Genomic DNA, 14,504 nt, shown 5'->3' on the forward strand with positions numbered 1-14,504 from the left:
GCCGAGGTCACCTGCTAGGTTCAAGAGCTGAGAATTAATCCCAAGGCTACCTGCTCAAAAAGCCTAAGCTCATCTACTATACTTGAGGCAAAATCATGAAAGTGTGTTTTTACCTTGCCCAGACCCTGCACACTGCATCAAGGTCCTGAGTTTCAAGCAACAGAAATCAACTCTGGTTAAATTCAATCACAAAGGAGTTCTTGGGCAGCAGATCTGGAAATGGAGAGAGAACTAGAGAACTAGGCTCAGAAAAGTTGCAGGAATAGAGGCTGCACCACTGCAAATACAGCCAAGGTTACACTGTAGGGACCTGCTGGTTGGGACACCCACCCTGGGCACTGCTGCACATCATCACTGGACATTAGCCACGACTGTTGGTTTTGTGGCTTAGGTGCCACCACCATGACTAATCCTTTACTGTCCCTCAAGAGTCAAAATCCATGAAGGCAGAATGGGTTTGGCCAAGCCTAGGCTTCATCGCCATCCCCTAGTTTCCAGAGAGCAAGGGGAGGGAATATATCCATTCCCTGTGGCAGGCACTGCCAGCTGTCCCCCAACATCCATGTTCTCCATCTGCCTTACTAATGAGACCCTGTGCTCAGCTAAGGAGAGTTATTTCCCGCTTCCCAGCAGACCATGGGATTACGTCATGGCTAAGGAGACAGTGGCTGAGCGCACTCCTGTTCATCATTCTCTTTCAAGCTTGCTCTTGTTCCACTGACTATGGGCGGAGCACACCTCCCACCCACTGACTCTGGGCTTGCTCACGTGTTGATGGGATGGGGGAAGAAGAGGCTTTAAGAGGCTTCTGTGACTCTGCTCACTCCTCTTGGACTCCTGACCTCCGCCTACGAAGAGACTTCCCCTGGCAGTTGCTTCTCCCTCCTGGGTCCTGGAACGACAGGCTTGAGAACAGATCTGAATCCCATCTTGCAGCTGACCCAGACCCATGTGTGAGAAATAAATAATTGCTGTTATACCTACTGAGCTGCTGGTGCTGTGTGTTCTCTGGGACAAGATGATGGGTGTGAAGATGGAAATGGAAATATCGAATGGGCCTAGAAGTTAAGATGTCAAGTGCCATTTTGCCTTTCCCCTATGACCTCTTTCTTCCTACCTGGAGGAGTGGATGCAATGACTAGAGCAGCAACCGCCATCTCACAACCAAGAGGCAATCTCAAGAAACGGAAGACACCCACTGAGGGGCCCAGGGTCCTGGATCCTTACAAAGCCACTGCAGTGGTCATGGACAACATGAGAAGGAAGTACACCACAGGCCCCCAACCCCACCTTCAGGTTTTCTCAGGTAGAAACTAGGGTCCACCTGCCTCCTACTAAGATATACACAATGGGGAGACTTTTAACACAAAAAAAGGTACGAAGATGGTCAGAAGCCAAAAAAGCAACAAAATGTTCATGATATGCCATAGAGAGGTTTACTCACTACACTGCTTTTCCACCGAGTTATCACAATCACTATAACTCAACCCATTGAAAAAATGACAAAATAGATTCTGAGATTCTCTTCCTATTTCTGTTAGCTAAAAAAGCAGCCTTTGAATTGTTTATAAGTGAATTTGAGACAAAAATAAACCCAGATAATTCAGAATGTACTGAGTACAACACATATGCCTTCTATGTGATAAGCTCCCAGCATTATTTATTCAAAGAAAACTTGCCTCGTTGCAAAAATATAAAAAAACTTAAAAAAAAAGAACCCAAGTAATTACACAACACACCACCTCCTACAACACCAGATTCCTTTTCTTTCCTTTGTAACCTCACAGAAGCAAAACAAAGCATTGTTCAAATTGCTGAGACCCAGAAAGTTCAATTAGAGCATAAAAATGCTCTCCCAAAGTATAGATAGATACCTAGCAGGGAAACGAGCAGGCTAAGCCTCCTGAGTGAACCTGGACATTGGCCCCAAGTAACAGGCACATTTAGACACCAACGACTAGATTCCACGTGATTGAATCCAGAAACCCTGCCCCCTCCCATTCCCTTGGAGATCCAGGGGGACACCATCAATTGCTCACTCCTTCTCCTTATACTTACAGTTAGTGGTGCTATACTATACAGGGGAAGGTGTGAGGGAGTCACACATGCTTTGGTGCTCAAGAAGCTCATAAGCCATTAGGGAAAGAGCAACATGCCAGAAAGCGGTTGTCACTTCTGGCTACAGAGGTTGCAGAAGACGTCTGCAAGGGTCAGCGAGGGCCCAAAGGAGTAGTAACCAAGGCCCTGAAGCCTGGGAGCTGAGGTGGGTAGTGTCAACCTCTTCCCAATAATCAGTTCCTAAGGTTCCATCTGAGCAAGCAGGAAACCACAGAGGCCATTCTCATGGGTACTTTAAGCAGTGCATCTGTTGGCAAAACACAAATGCTGCCACACAAATACTAAGCCACAGATTGCAAAGGCACCCGATAGCCCTCAAAATTCATTTCTCTTGTTTCGCAAAGCTGCACTGGGAAACTGTGCTGTTAAAATTATATGCTCATAAAGGAGGTATGTTTTTAAAGAGGGGCAATATGTGGGTGCTATTTAGACTCTCATTGATTTGTTCCATGTTTTCAGATAACTGCACCCCACCACCCCCCGCCAAAGTAACTCAATCTCCACATATTTGCCTTTATGTATACCTTCTAACTCATGACTACGGCTTTGATTAACCCATAAACAATATTGTTCCTGTTAGCCATGGAGAAGCTAAGGAGCCAACAGCAGAGCAGGCTGCATGTTCTACTGTCCCTCTTATAAGACAAAACCTCAGGGCAATGTCCCACTACAGAATTTATTTGTTAATTCACTCAATAAATTAAAATATGCATGATTCTAGGCACTGAGGATATATCGAGGAAGAGGCAAAAAAAAAAAAAAAAAACCTCTGTCCTCAAGGGACTCAGATTCTACAGGAATGGGGAAAGGGAGGGAAGGAGTGGGAGAGCACAAACAAACCAAGCAGTAACACAGCTTGTGACAGATGGTGACAGGTCCTATGCTTGTCAGGGGTAACTGGTGGGACAGCGGCAGGCTGCCTGATTTACAGACAGGGGTGTGCTCAGGAGGGTCACACTGAGAAGGTGACACTTGAGCAGACATGCGTGATACCTGGGACAGAGGGCAGAGGAGAGGTCAAGGCCTTGAGGCAGGGGTATACTTGGAGGGTCCAGGGAGGAGCCAGGAGGCCAGTGAGGCCGCAGTGCATGAGTGGTGGGAGAGTGGCAAGAGAGGTGATCCTGTTGGGCTGTGATTCTGAGTGAGCAGGGACCCACTGGAGGGTTCTGAACAGAAGAGCACCCTGGTGTGGCGCACAATATTGCAGAACTAAACCAAGAACCAGGGGGCAAGGGCAGAGGAAGGGAAGCCGGACACCTGGACCAGGGTGGAGCAGTGGAGGCAGGGGAACTCATCAGATTTTGCATCCATCTTGCAAGTGGAGTCACAGTATTTGTGGACAAACGAGATAACCAGCACCAGGTTTCTGGCCTGAGGAGCAAGGAGTTGGAGTTGCTGTTTACTGGAAAGGAGAAGACCAGGGAAAGAGAAGATCTGGGAGGATAAGGAGTTCCCGTGACCCAGTCAGCCTGGAGACATAAATTTAGGAGCCATGAGCTGGACGGAATCACTTCAGAGTGAGGGTGGAGAAGAAAAGCCTGAGCCTGAGGCCTTCCAACATCACATGCGAAACAGAAAAGACTGAGGAGGACAGACATTCACACACTCACCCAGGACTTCCTGAGGACCCACAGATGCCAGGCACTGTTCTAGGAGCCTGGGCTACATCTGTGAATCAAGGAGACAATCCTGTCCTGCGGAGCTTCTGCTCCGGCAGAGGTGATAGCTAAGATAAGCACAGTCAGTCACGTATTCAGCTAGAAAGAGACAAAAGCTGTGTTTGCACTGAGAAGGTGCACATCAGTGCAGAGACTCAAGGGAGGAAAGGATTGCCTCGTATGGTATTGGGGTTAACTGATGACGACAGCTCCAGGACAAGAAGTGACAAGCAGCTCCCAGATTTACAACATGAAGGTCATCACTGGAGACTTCATGGAGCAGCTTGGCAGAGCTATGGCAGCAAGGAACATTGTAGAAGGTTGAAGAGGGTGTGGAGACAGGGACTGGAGTCTTGCTGGCAAAGGAAAGCAGAGATGCTAGACAGGAGGGGGTTAGGAGCAGCTTTTATCGAGGTGGGAGAAGTAGCAACAAGTTTCCAGGGCAGGCGAGGGAGGAATCTCGGATGCAGGAGAGGACTGGAGAGATGCCTTAGAACCGCAGCGAGGGCCTGGGACAGGCGCGCCATGACAGCACAAGGAAGGCAGAGCAAAGGAGCAGATGCTGGCCTGTACACATTCTCTTGAGCTTGCTTCTGCGCTCTCTGGGAACTAAGATATCAGTTGCAAGGAGGTGTGACAGCTGATGAGGAGGGTGGGAGGGGCTAGGAGAGACCGGGGAACTGCAGTATGCAGGTGGGCTTGGCGGCAAGAAGTTTACCTGGGGTGGACATAAACTTAAAGGGGGATCAATGAAGGAGTCACATTCAGCTTCAAGATGGAGCAGGCATGGGGCAGACATGACTGAATTTCACGAGGCTGGGGCTTTGTCGACTGAATATAACAAAGAAAGAAAGTGCTGAAGTGCTGAGGTAGTGTGCCAGGGAGTAACGACGTCTGTGACTGGCACTGAAGCTATGAAGGAAAGAAATAAGGATACAAAGGAGGTGAAGTCTGAGAAAAGATGGAGCCACTGATGGATTCTAAGTGCCTGTGAGGTCAAAGGAGTATTAGAGTTGGGTATTAGAGGCAGTGAACAGGAAAAGGATCTCTCCTTTTGCAGATCACAAAAAAAATGACCAGAGCTAAACAACCGTTACAGCACTATCCACTGTAAAAGTTGTTTGAGAAAGAATAAAATGTAGTTACCCTTCAGAACATACGCATCTTTATTTTATTTTATTTTTATTTATTGAGACCGAGTCTCACTCTGTCGCCTAGGCTGGAGTGCAGTGGTATAATCTCAACTCACTGCAACCTCCGCCTCTGGGGTTCAAGCTATTCTCCTGCCTCAGCCTCCCGAGTAGCTGGGATTACAGGCACCCGCCGCCACACCCGGCTAATTTTTATACTTTTAGTAGAGACAGTGTTTCACCATGTTGGCCAGGCTGGTCTTGACCCCTGACCTCAGGTGTTCCGCCCGCCTCAGCCTCCCAAAGTGCTGGGATTACAGGTGTGAGCCACCGCACCCGGCTTGGAGCATATGCATCTTTAAAAAGTTGTCTCTGGCCAGGTGCAGTGGCTCACACCTGTAATCCCAGCACTTTGGGAGGCCAAGGCGAGTGGATCACCTGAGGTCAGGACTTCGAGACCAGTCTGACTAGCACGGTGCAACCCCGTCTCTACTAAAAACAAAAAATTAGCCAGGCGTGGTGGTGCATGCCTGTAATCCCGGCTACTTGGGAGGTTGCAGTGAGCCGAGATCACAACACTGCACTCCAGCCTGGGCAACAAGAGCGAAACTCCGTTTCAAAAAAAAAAAAAAAAAAGTTGTCTTCAAGAGCACAATCAAAGATACTTTCACTTCTTAATGTTTTGTTTCCATGTCTCGTCACAGAACATGGTACAGACAAATATTAGAATGGACTGAAGGGATCACTTGATTTTTAACTACAGAAACTTTCTGGTGACTAACGAGCACTGTCTTGTTTACATCTGCTGAAGTATGGGCACCAGACAAGAGTACAGCGCTGTCACTCAAAGCCAGGAATGATACGGGTGTTACCATGAGGACTACTCAGCAGAAGATAAGCATCTTGTATGTCTACAGTGAACTCCTTTAGGCTAAACTATTGTTGCCAATGGTATATGGATTAGGACTGACTGCCACTGCCCATCTGCTTACAGCTTAGAGTCTGGTGAATGCAAACAACTGTTTCGGGGGGACTTCTGGCCCTTCCTTGGGCTCTGCTATCCTGGAAATGGACAGGCTTCTACAGGGGTTCAATGGTAGCCCCGAATAGTTAGGTGTACGTCTTAACCCTCAGACCCTGTGGTTCTGACCTTATTTGGAAGGTCTTTGCTGCTGTAATTAAATGAAGGATCTTGATATGACATCATCCTGGATTTAGGGTGGGCCTAATACAGTGACGAGCATCCAGAGAAGAATACGGGGACACAGAGAAGGCCATGTGAAGACACAAGCAGAGAATGGGGCAATGCAACTGCAACCAAGGAAAGTCTAGGACTGCCAGGCAGCCACCAAAAGCTGGAAGACGCAAGGAAGGATCCCATGCTAGAGGCTCTGGGGGGAGTGGAGCCCCGCAACATCTTGATTTCAGACCCAGGCTTCCTGGACTGTGTGAGAATACAGTTAGGGGTACTTTATTCTGACTACTCCGTAAACTTGAGCTCTAATTCTCTCTCAGCTTCTGAGCTTCAACAAAGTCTGTGCAACTTCTAGAGGAAGCATTTACTCAAAGCCCACCTTCTGCAACAGCTCTAGATGCTGCTTCCCCCCTCTACACAAGGAGTCTGCTCCTGCAGGTCCCCATTTCCTCCTCCTCATGCTCCCCTCTCTCCTGGGCCATTCCCAGAAGGATGCAAACATGCTCTCATATTCACCCACCTGAAAAACACCCTCATCCCCCTTTAGCCCACTCCTATTTTTCTGGTCACCATCACAACAAAACTTAAAAAGAGTTGTCTATACCCAACCTCCACTCCTCACCTTCCATCACTCCAGTCTGGCTTCTGTCCCCATCACCTCTAATTTAGTTCACCATGTGACAGGTAGGGTTTTTGCTAGTTTTAGACATAATGGATCTTGTTATTCCTGGCTTAAAAGCCTTCACCAGAGGATGGCCAACTGCATACCTTTATTTGCCACTTGACCCTTCAAACCTCAAAGAAACAGAAGTATAGACATATGAAAAGGAAGAAATTTCTAATAGAGGCAATAACAGGAGAGGACCTCTGAACGGATAAGACATGCTCAGCAAATTTCTAGACGCTGAAAGTAGGCAGGAACATGTTGACTTAATGGAACAGAGAGGAATGTACTACAAGAGAGCTATAGAGCAGATGAGAGCCTGTATACCTGTCAGGGCCCCAAAGAAGCTCTCAGACCAGACCAGACCAGAGGAGGGGCAAGCAGTGTTCTCATGTGTGCAACACCTGGGGGCTGCTGACTGCCAGATCTCGACCCACAAGCTTTGGGGCAGGGCACCTTCAATAAGCTCCCAGGTGAGGCTGATGCTGTTGGGACTGGTGAGCAGAGCAAACTTGGAGTGGCAAGGTGCCACTTCTTCCCTCAGGCAAGAAATCAAAGGGTCCTTTCTAAATCAATAGCTAGAACCTTCCCTTCCCCGCCTCCCCCACCCACCCAAAGGCTCTTGAAGTGGCTGGCAGCAGCCCAGGTGATGCCTACCTTTTCCCAGCCTCTAAGGGTCCATGGGGGCAAGAGCTGACCCCTGCCTCGCCTCTACAGAACTTCTCCAAACCACCCTTCAGAGAGAGACCCTGCAGGCAACAGGCCACTCCACCACAGCAGAGAAGGGGCAGTGCGGTAGTTACCCAGTTCCTCTCCCCATCCCCGGTGGCTCAAGAGCCAGCCCCATGGAAGAGAGACCAAGTCTGTCCTTAGAGGAAACAAATAATATTCTCAGAGAAATCCTAGAATATAGAATAGTCATAAAATCAGAACAGAAACACCCATAAACAAGAAATAAACAGACAACAAAAGAAAAGTATCAGGCAGGGCGTGGTGGCTCATGTCTGGTGACACCACACCAGGCGTGGTGGCCCAGCACTTTGGGAGGCAGAGGTGGGAGGATTGCTTGAGCCCAGGAGTTCGAGACCAGCCCATGTCTACAAAAAAAATTTAAAAATTAGCCAGGCACAGTAGCACGTGCTTGTAGTCCTAGCTACTCAGGAGGCTGAGGCAGGAAGACCACTTGAGTCCAGGAGTTCAAGGCTGCAGTGAGCTATGTATGATGGCACCACTGCACTCCAGCCTAGGTGACACAGTGAAACTCTGTCTCAAAAAAAAAAAAAAAGTATCTATTAAAATATTTTCACCCTTTAAAAATCAGGTTGTCCTTTTATTACTGAGTTGTAGGAATTCTTCTCCTGAATACAAATCCTTTGTCAGATATATGACTTTCTATTTTTTCTATGACTGGCCTCAACTATTTTCTTGGTGGGCTTGTCTTTTCATTTTCTTTGAGACAGGGTCTCACTCAGTCACCCAGGCTGGGGTGCGGTGGTGTGACCTTGGCTGCAGCCTTGACCTCCTTGGGATCAAGCAATCCTCCTGCCTCTGCTTCCTGAGTAGTTGGGACTATGAACTATGGGTGCATGACACCATAGTTGGCTAATATTTTGTATCTTTTGTAGAGATGGGATTTTGCTATGTTGCCCAGCCTGGTCTTGAACTCCTGAGCTCAAGCAATCCACCTGCCTTGTACTCCCAAAGTGCTGGGAATACAAGCGTGAGCCACAGCTCCCAGCCTATTTTCTTTCCTTTTCCTTTTTTTTTTTTTTAAGAGACAGTGTCTCACTATATTGCCTATGTTGGCCTAGAACTCCTGGGCTCAAGTGGTCCTCCTGCCTCAGCCTCCCAAGTACCCAGTAGTGACTACAGGCAAGCCTCACCACGCCCAGCTCTGTCTTTTCATTTTCTTAATGATATCTTTTGAGGACCAAAAGTTTTGAATTTTAATGAAGTCCAATTTATTTTTTCTTTTAATAGTTATTGCTTCATGTATCCTAATAAATCTTTTTTTGGCCTGGCACGGTGGCAGCACTTTGGGAGGCCGAGGCAGGCAGATCACTTGAAGTCAGGAGTTTGATACCAGCCTGGCCAACACGGCAAAACCCTGCCTCTACTAAAAATACAAAAATTAGCCAGGCATGGTGGCGCACACCTGTAATGCCAGCTACTCAGAAGGCTGAGGCATGGGAATCGCTTGAACCCGGAGGCAGAGGTTGCAGTGAGCTGAGATCGCACCACTGCGCTCCAGCCTGGGCAACAGAATGAAACTGTGCTTAAAAAAAAACACAGGTGTGTGCCACACCTTTTTCTTTGGACTGCAAAGATATTCTCCTATGTTTTTTTGCAGAAGCTTTATATCTTTAGCTTTTAAAACATTTAGGCCTATAATCTCTCATGAATTAATTTTTATGTATGGTGCGAGGTAGTGTTATAGGTTGGACTATGTCCCCCAAAAAAGATATGCTGAAGTCCTAACCCTCAGTACCTCACACTGAGACCTTAGTTGGAAACAGGGTTGTTGCAGGTGTAGTTAAGATGAGGTCACACTGGAGTAGGGTGGGCCCCAATCCAATATTACTGTTGTTCTTACAAGTAGGCCACTTAAAGACAGAGACATACATGGAGAATGCTGTGTGATGAGGCAGACAGATACGGAAGTAATGCAGCTGCAAATCAAAGAATGCCAAAGGCTGCCAACCACTGGAAGCTAGGAAGAGGCAAGGAAGGACTCCCCTACAGGTTTCACAGAGACCATGGCCCTGCTGACGGTTGATTTTGGACTTCTAGACTCTGTAATTACGAGACAGTAAATTTCTGTGGTTTTGAGACAGTCTCACTCTGTCACCCAGGCTGGAGTGCAGTGGTGCAATCTTGGCTCAGTGCAACCTTTGCCTCCCAGGTTCAAGCAATTCTCCTGCCTCAGCCTCTCGGCTAGCTGGGATTACAGGTGTGCACCACCACACCTAAGTTTTTGTATTTTTAGTAGAGACAAAGTTTCACCATGTTGGCCAGGCTAGTCTTGAACTCCTGATCTCAGGTGATCTGCCTGACTCGGCCACCCAAAGACTGGGATTACAGGCGTCAGCCACTACGCCCAGCCAAATTTCTGTGGTTTTAAGCCACCTAGTTTGTGGCAACTCTAGGAAACTAATATTTAGGGTAAGGTCAAGGTTCATTTGTCTGGTATGGATGTCATTTGCTATCATCCAGCACCATGTGCTAAAAAGACTTTCCTTTCCCGCACTGGACTGTTCTGGTGCCTCTGTTAAAAATCAAATGACTATAAAGTCACATAACATAAGCCCCTTAATTTTGTTCTCTTTCGAGATTACTTTGGATGTTCTAGGTTCTTTGCATTTCCATATACATTTTACTTATTTATTTATTTATTTGAGGCAAAGTCTCACTCTGTCGCCAGGCTGGTGTGCAGTGGCATGACCTCGGCTCACTGCAACCTCCACCTCAGGGTTCAAGTGATTCTCATGCCTCAGCCTCCCAAGTAGCTGGGATTACAGGTGTGTGCCACCTTGTCTGGCTAATTTTTGTATTTTTGTAAAGACGGGGTTTCGCCATGTTGGCCAGGCTTGTCTCGAATTCCTGACCTCAAGTGATCTGACTGCCTCAGCCTCCCAAAGTGCTGGTTTACAGGCATAAGCCACCGTGCCCAGTCCCCATATACATTTTAGAATCAGCTCATCAATTTCTACAAAAAAAACTCTGCAGTTATGACTGGGGTTATCAATCTACAGTTCAATGAAGGGAGAACTGACATTGTAAAGACACTTAGTCTTTCAGCTGATGAACATGGTACATCATTCCATTTATTTAGGTCTTTCTTTCAGGAACATTTTCAGTTTCAGTGTGTAAATCTTGTACACTTATTAAATTATTCCTAATGCTACTGCATTTGAAATTTCATTTCTGATTAATTTTTGAATAATGATCTTGTACCCTGAGACCTTGCTGAATTCACTTTTTAGTTCTAGCAGGTTCCTTCTTCTTGATAGTTTCTTTCACATTTTCACATTACCTACAAATAGAAACAGTTTTACTTCCTTTAAATATTAATGCCTCTTATCTTTTTTCTTGCCTCATTATACTGGCTATGACCTCTAGTATAAAGTTGAATAGAAGTGGTTAGAGTGGACATCTTTGCCTTTTTCCTGATTTTCGGGGTAACATGTTCAGTATTTCCCAGTTAAGTACAATCTATATCTGCAGCTCTTTCATACATGCACTTCCTCTATTTCTAATCTGCTGAGTTTTTATCATGAAAGGGCACTTAATTTTGTTAGATGCTTTTTCTGTATTTATTGAATAGACTATATGGTTTTTCTCCTTTATTATCTTTTTTTTTTTTTTTTTTTTTTTTTTTTGCAGACTGGGTCTCACTGTTGCCCAGGCTGGAATGCACTGGCGTGATCTCAGCTCACTGCAACCTCCGCCTCTCGGGTTCAAGGATTCTCTTGCCTCAGCCTCCCAAATAGCTGGGACTAAAGGTGCATGCCACCATGCCCAGCTAATTTTTCTATTTTTAGTAGAGACAGGGTTTCACCATGTTGGCCAGGCTGGTCTCAAACTCCTGGCCTCAAGTGATCTGCCCACCTCGGCTTCCCAAAGTGCTGCGATTACAGGCGTGAGCCACTGCACCGGGCCTCCTTTATTATCTTAACGAGGTGAATTACACCAACTGATTTTTGAATGTTGAAGCACACTCGTGTTTCTACGAAAAGCCTCTTGGTGGTAATATGCAGGCACACCTTATTTGATTGTGCTTTGCTTTACTGTACTTTGCAGATATTGAGTTTTTTTTTGATGCAGGGCTGCCACACACCTTCAATTTCTTAAAAACTCACTATCTGCAACCAAGAGGCTTTTCGCAGAAAAAGACTGTACTTAACTGTGAAATATTGAACATGTTACCCCGAAAATCAGGAAAATTTTGAATAACGATCTTGTACCCTGAGACCTTGCTGAATTCACTTTTTAGTTCTAGCAGGTTCTTTTTGATAGTTTCTTTCACATTTTCTACATTACCTACAAATAGAAACAGTTTTACTTCCTTTAAATATTAATGCCTCTTAATGCCTCTTATCTTTTTTTCCTGCATCATTATACTAGCTATGACCTCTAGTATAATGTTGAATAGCATGTGCTCACTCCATGTCTCTGTCACATTTTGGTGATTCTCACAATGTTTCAAATTTCTCATTATTATATTTGTTATGGTGATCTGTGATCAATGCTCTCTGATGTTAGTACTATCATCATTTTGAGGCACCACAAAGTGCACCCATAAAAGATGGCAAACTTGGCCAGGCGCAGTGGCTAATGCCTACAATCTCAGCACTTTGGGAGGCTGAGTCAGGCAGATCACCTGAGGTCAGGAGTTGAAGACCAGCCTGGCCAACATGGTGAAATCCCGTCTCTACTAAAAATACAAAAAACAAGCTAGGCGTGGTGGCACATGCCTGTAGTCCCAGCTACTCGGGAGGCTGAGGCAGGAGAATCGCTTGAATCCAGGAGGCGGACATTGCAGTGAGCTGAGATCGCGTCACTGCACTCCAGCCTGGGTGACAGAGTGAGACTCCATCTCAAAAAGAAAAAAAAAAAAAAAAGGTGGCAAAGTTGGCCAGGTGCAGTGGCTTACAACTGTAATCCCTGCGCTTTGGAAGGCCGAGGTGGGTGGATCACTTGAGGTCAGGAATTCGAGACCAGCTTGGCCAACATGGCAAAAACCTGTCTCTACTAAAAAATATAAAAATTGGCCGGGTGTGGTGGTACATGCTTGTAATACCAGCTACTCGAGAGGCTGAGGCAGGAGAATTGCTTGAACCCGGGAGGTAGAGGTTGCAGTGAACTGAGATCGCGCCACTGCACGCCAGCCTGGGTGACAGACTGAGACTCTGTCTCAAAAAAAAAGAAGAAAAAAAAAAAAAAGATGGCAAACTTAAGGGATAAATGTGTATATTTTGACTACTCCACCAGTCAGCTGTTCCCCCATCTCTCTCTCTCTCTCCTTGGGCCTCCCTATTCCCTTGAATACAATACTGAAATCAGGCCAATTAACAACCCTACAATGGCCTCTAAGCATTCAAGAGTTGTATGTCTTTCTCTTTAAACCAAAAACCAAATGATCAGGCTTAGTGAGGAGGGCATGTTGAAAGCCGAGAGGCCAAAAGGTAGGCCTCTTGTACCAAAGTTAGCCAAGTTGTGAATCAAAGTATAAGTTCTTGAAGGAAACTAAAAGTGCTACTCCAGTGAACACACAAATGACATGAAAGCAAAACAGCCTTATTACTAATAAACATCAAGGAAGTTTTAATGGTCTGGATAAAAGATCAAACCAGGCCGGGCGCGGTGGCTCAAGCCTGTAATCCCAGCACTTTGGGAGGCCGAGACGGGTGGATCGCGAGGTCAGGAGATCGAGACCAATCTAGCTAACACGGCGAAACCCCGTCTCTACTAAAAATACAAAAAACTAGCCAGGCGAGTTGGCGGGCGCCTGTAGTCCCAGCTACTTGGGAGGCTGAGGCAGGAGAATGGCGTAAACCCGGAGGCGGAGCTTGCAGTGAGCTGAGATCCGGCCACTGCACTCCAGCCTGGGCAACAGAGCGAGACTCCGTCTCAAAAAAAAAAAAAAACAGATCAAACCAAACCCAACATTTCCTTAAGGCAAAGCCTAATCTAGTGCAAGGCCCTAATTCTCTTCAATTCTATGAAGGCTGAGAGAGGTGAGGAAGCTACAAAGTGTATTGTTAATTTTCAAATATTTGGGGCTTTCTCTGGGTCTTACCATTATTATTATTCCCCCCTCCCCAACTCTGTTGTCCAGGTAGAAGTACAGTGGCACAATCACAGCTCACTGCAGCTTCAAACTCTTAGGCTCAAGCTAATCCTTCCACCTCAGCTTCCTGAGTAGCTGGGACTACAGGCATGCACCGCCACGCCCGGCTATTAATTGTAATATTGGTATTATAATTTTGTAACTTTGTCTATTACAAGATAAAGCAAATAAGTAACTATATTAATATTAGTAAGACCCAACATTTCAGTGTAAGGAAAATATATATACAGATCCAACAAAAGTTAGCCAGGCGTGGTGGCTCACACCTGTAATCCCAGCACTTTGGGAAGCCGAGATGGGAGGACCACTTGAGGCCAAGAGTTCGAGACCAGCCTGGGCAACAAAATGAGACCCCTATCTCTACAAAAAATTTTTTAAAATTAGCCGGGCCTGGTGATGTGCACCTGTAGTCCTACCTACTCAGGAGGCTGAGGGAGGAGGATTGTTTGAAGCTCAGGCATTTGAAGCTGCAGTGAATTAGGATTACACCACTGCACCACTCCAGCCTGGGCAATAGAGTGAGATCCTGCCTCAAAATAAATAAATAAAAACGTTAAAAAAGAACCCTGTAATGTTAAATTGCCATAGAAGACATCATTATGCATTCATGACTTAAAAAAAAAATTGAGGGTACAGTGGCTCACATCTGTAATCCCAGCACTTTCATTTTTTAATTTTTTTAACAGCACTTTGGGAGGCTCAGGTGGGAGGACCGCTTGAGCTCAGTTTGAAACCAGCTTGGGCAACATAGACCTCGTCTCTACAAAAAAATAAAAAATAAAAACTGAATATATTTTCTAGCTGTGTCCTCTGAAAGTGCCTAGATATAACGCTACCCCAGTAAGAATCAGCACATTTAGCCCCCACACGTTGGATTCTAAATGCCGTT

General features: G+C 46.1%; 1 protein-coding gene across 5 annotated transcripts in view; it reads right to left on the reverse strand.

Annotated features, from left to right (window-relative positions):
* MECP2 (methyl-CpG binding protein 2) overlaps positions 1 to 14,504 on the reverse strand; it is a 77,537-nt gene that overhangs the window by 36,071 nt on the left and 26,962 nt on the right. For 2 of the 5 annotated variants that reach the window (XM_033178241.1, XM_033178094.1), the window contains exons 2-3: positions 769 to 892; positions 114 to 213 (exon numbers count right to left, since the gene is read on the reverse strand). The exons of 2 other annotated variants lie outside the window; for them this stretch is intronic. The gene's annotated coding sequence lies outside the window, so the exon portion shown is untranslated. Of the gene's footprint in view, positions 1 to 113; positions 214 to 768; positions 906 to 14,504 lie in introns of those variants that run through there. One more of the 5 variants, XM_033178165.1, reaches the window with a different exon arrangement.

Source organism: Trachypithecus francoisi, unplaced genomic scaffold, assembly GCF_009764315.1.
Source record: "Trachypithecus francoisi isolate TF-2019V2 unplaced genomic scaffold, Tfra_2.0 Contig00133, whole genome shotgun sequence".
Classification (NCBI taxonomy): domain Eukaryota; kingdom Metazoa; phylum Chordata; class Mammalia; order Primates; family Cercopithecidae; genus Trachypithecus; species Trachypithecus francoisi.